The sequence below is a fragment of the Chinchilla lanigera genome, unplaced genomic scaffold (genome assembly GCF_000276665.1).
Source record: "Chinchilla lanigera isolate Chin_1 unplaced genomic scaffold, ChiLan1.0 scaffold00036, whole genome shotgun sequence".
Classification (NCBI taxonomy): Eukaryota; Metazoa; Chordata; class Mammalia; order Rodentia; family Chinchillidae; genus Chinchilla; species Chinchilla lanigera.
The window spans coordinates 13224610-13228031 of record NW_004955437.1 but is presented as its reverse complement, the minus strand read 5'-3'; the positions used below and the strand labels follow the sequence as shown (position 1 = coordinate 13228031).

At 56.4% G+C, this 3422-nt stretch overlaps 1 long non-coding RNA gene across 1 annotated transcript; it reads left to right on the top strand.

Moving 5' to 3' along the window:
- The first annotated feature begins 19 nt into the window (after positions 1-19).
- Positions 20-1896, top strand: LOC102017274. The gene is made up of 3 exons (XR_261876.1): positions 20-885; positions 1305-1427; positions 1814-1896. It is a non-coding gene; the product is annotated as an uncharacterized LOC102017274 (long non-coding RNA).
- The last annotated feature ends 1526 nt before the right edge of the window (positions 1897-3422 follow it).

Here is a 3422-nt window from a genome sequence, read left to right as displayed (position 1 = left end):
TGCGCTCCCCTCCCTGCGATCCGCTATCTGCCTCACTGCTGACCCCTCCGGCGGCCGCTCCCAGGGTGGGGTCCGCGGAGGAGGCCCCGCCCTCGCCCCTCAAGGCCCAGTCCTCGCCCTCCATTGGCTGCCTCGTTGAATATGCAATCGCGGGGGCGGGGCGCTGGGGAGACCAAGGCTGATGGATACATTGTAACGCGGCACCGGACCGCCCCTGGGCGGTCCCTCCGGCCCCACCCGCCCAGGCCGGGCCGGCTGGGCAGCTCCCGGCCTAATCAATCTCGCCCCTGCGTCGGCTGCAGTCATCTCGGTCCTTTCCAGTTGTTTTATCCACACCCCCTCCCCAGCTCCGTCGCCGGTGTTCCTCTTCTCGCTGTTGGTCTGCTTGTTTTTGCGACTGTCCCTCTGTCTCTGTCTCTTCTGTCTCCGCCCGGTCTGCGGCTTCCCTCTCCTCCTTCACCCCCTCACTTACGCTCTTCTCCCTCCCTCCTCCGCTATCGCCGTAGGACCCTCCCCTCCACTTAATTCTTTCCATCTGCAGAATCGCTCTGCGGGCCGGCTGCGCCGAGGGGGGCCGGGTTCCTGCCCCAGGAAGAACTCCCCGTCCCCACACCCCCGCCCTCCTCCTCTTCTCCCTTCTCATATTTCTGCTCTCGGCCCGCCTCGCTCCTTGCCCCTCGAGTCTGCTTCTGTCCTTAGCGTGTCGCCAAAACTCCAGCTGGGGCCAGGGGATCTCGGGAACCAAGATCTGTCCGGAGGGAGCCCTGTCCTCGCTGGACACTCCCGGAGCCCTAGGGCCTTCATCCGCTCAGCGGCGGGACGTTCTGTGGGACCCAGTGGCGGGCGAGGCCCAGCTCACTGTGCCCACAAAGCGGAACTGATCGGGTGAGGACCCCCTGCACCTCTCCTATGTCCAGCCCACCTAGTGAAGCTCCGGAGCTACTCCGCCCGGTGTTCCAGTGCCAGCCTGGACGTCATCCTGACTGGGGATGCTTGTGAGGTTACCGGCTTGGGGTTTGTAAGCAGATTCCAAAATGGTTAGCTGTCTGCCAAACCAGCCCCTCTGGGGAGGACTTCTCCCACTACCTGTCCCGGGCGCCTTAGAACATCTCTGGAGGCTTGGACCAGGGCAGCCTTCAGCAGTGACCAAGTGCAGCCCTTTGCTGCCAACTGAGTCCTTTTGGTCTCCAATCTCCATTCTGTCAAAGATTTTGACAACCAGTGTGTGATTATTAAGACAAATGTTAGCACGTACACCAAATTGTATCGCACATCTATCCAATGCCCTTTATCATTTTAAGCAGTATCAAGCCTATTTGCTTAAAAAAAGAAGGCACCTGATCGTTGGGAATAAATGTGATGACCCTCTCACTCCCGGAAATGAACAAGGTTGTCATGGAACTCTGCTTCTCTCTGAGCTTCCACAGGTAAGGGTAGGGTTGGGAACCACCAATGTAGATCTTCTCTAGACTTTACAGAAAGGAGGTGATGTCTTCCAACTGCACAGGCAGGTAGTGGGGGAACCTTGAGCACAGCCTCAGGCACCCAGCTTCTCCCAGAGCTCTCTGTCTTGGCCCCATTCGTGCTCTGGATGATGGTAGCCCTGCCGTGTGGAAGTGTTGAATGTTTTCCCTACTATGGTTGCAAGTCCAAATTCCTTCAGGGGTCCGGCAGGTGTAAGGCAATCCATGTGGGCTGGACCCATGAGGATGGAAAGCTTGAGACCGAGCCTGACCTTGGCATAGACACCCTCTCTTGTTATACCTGGTGAACACACTGATGACCTCTGCTGTCTTTTTCCTTCTCTCTTCAGTCGTTCCTGGGCAGAGCCTGGTGGGCGATCAGGAAAGATTTGCTGGGCTGAAGACTGGGTGGATAAAGAGATGGATGTGTGAATGTTAAGGCTGAATGGCTTCTTTGGTTTTGTGATTTTCTCTATCCCCCTGCACACAGCACACCTGCTCAACACATGTGTTCTGTACCCAGTAGGTGATCGATAAATGTGAGCAATTTACAGGCAGTTTGCCCAGATAGCAGCTGGCTGACCTGAGGTCAGACTCACAGCTGGCTGCTCCAGAATCCCCTAAGACAATATGTCCCATGGATGGGGTACAGGATATGAGCAACCAGATGGGTACCAGAGGCCTTGTACCAGGCCTGAAGGTTGGGCCAGGCCCAAACCTGTGTCTCCCTGCCCCGTCATGTACACAGCAAGAAGCCTCACACTGGAAATGCCAGAGGTCCTAGCCCAAGCCCCCACCTTACACGGGAGAAAGTACGATGGTCCCAGTGGGAGAAAAGAGATTGCCAAGGTCACCCCATGACCTGATAGCTAAGCTAACAATCCTAAGCACACCCCAGCTCTCTTTTCATTGGTCCCAGTCTGGCCCAGTGGTAGCTCTGTGCCTATATGTTGACCTCAGAACTGAATATAGGTGAGAACTCCCAAGTGGGGCTCCCTCTTCCTTTTCTAGTGACTTCATCTACCCCATGGTCACCAGAATGGGACAACGGAGAGAAGACAGGGTTTGGAGAACAGATACCTGGGTGAGTGACCTTGGACGGGTCTCTGCCCTCTCTGTAACCTGTGGGGTTAACCAATGAGAGCAGCTCTCTCATCCCCGCCCACTTCCCCAGGGACTGGCGGGTCCAGTGAGCATGCAAACAGGATGCTGATTCGCTAGCTGTGAACAGCAGGGCAGTTGGGAAGGGAATATTGATCCCTTCAATAATGATCAGATCTGTTTTATCTGGAGAGGTGGGGAAAGAGGCAGTAGGGAAATGTCAGCCTCCAAAGTCTCCTGGGCAGTGGTCTGATGGGTGTTTTGGGGTGCTTCAAACCCATAGCTTTGTGTTCAGAGGAGCAGGGCAAATGTGAGCACGGAGAGGAAGTGGTGAGGGGTTCTTTGAGAGAAAACCAGCTTTTTGTTTGGGCCCAAAAGACCAGCAGAGATGAGCAGGGGCAGAAGATGTGGTTTCACGATCCTGTGCAAATTGACTCCGTTGATTTCTGTGGAAAACACCTTTGGTGATTGATGGTGTGAAGGGACCCTGAGGCCCCTGCAGCCGGCTGCACTGCCCGCTGTCAGGAACACAGCAGAGGACTCGCAAGCCAGGCTGTGTGATCCGCCTCTCCTGTCCTGGGCCCGGGGCCCAGCCCTGGGTGCCTTTGCAGGGTGTTGACACAGAAGGTGTCAGTTTACAGCAGAGAGGGCAAAATGGCAAATCCTCTCCTTGCCTGTGCCACTGTCCCATCCCCCACGTGGGACAGAGGCCGAATGCAGACCTTCTTCCCAGACCTGACCCCAGCTTCCGCCTCAACACAGCTCCACGGTGCTGCTTCCAGAAGCTGCAGTTGACTACATGTGAGAATTGGTTGTCATCTCAGCCTTCTTTCTGCCCCACCCCCCCCGCCCCTCCCC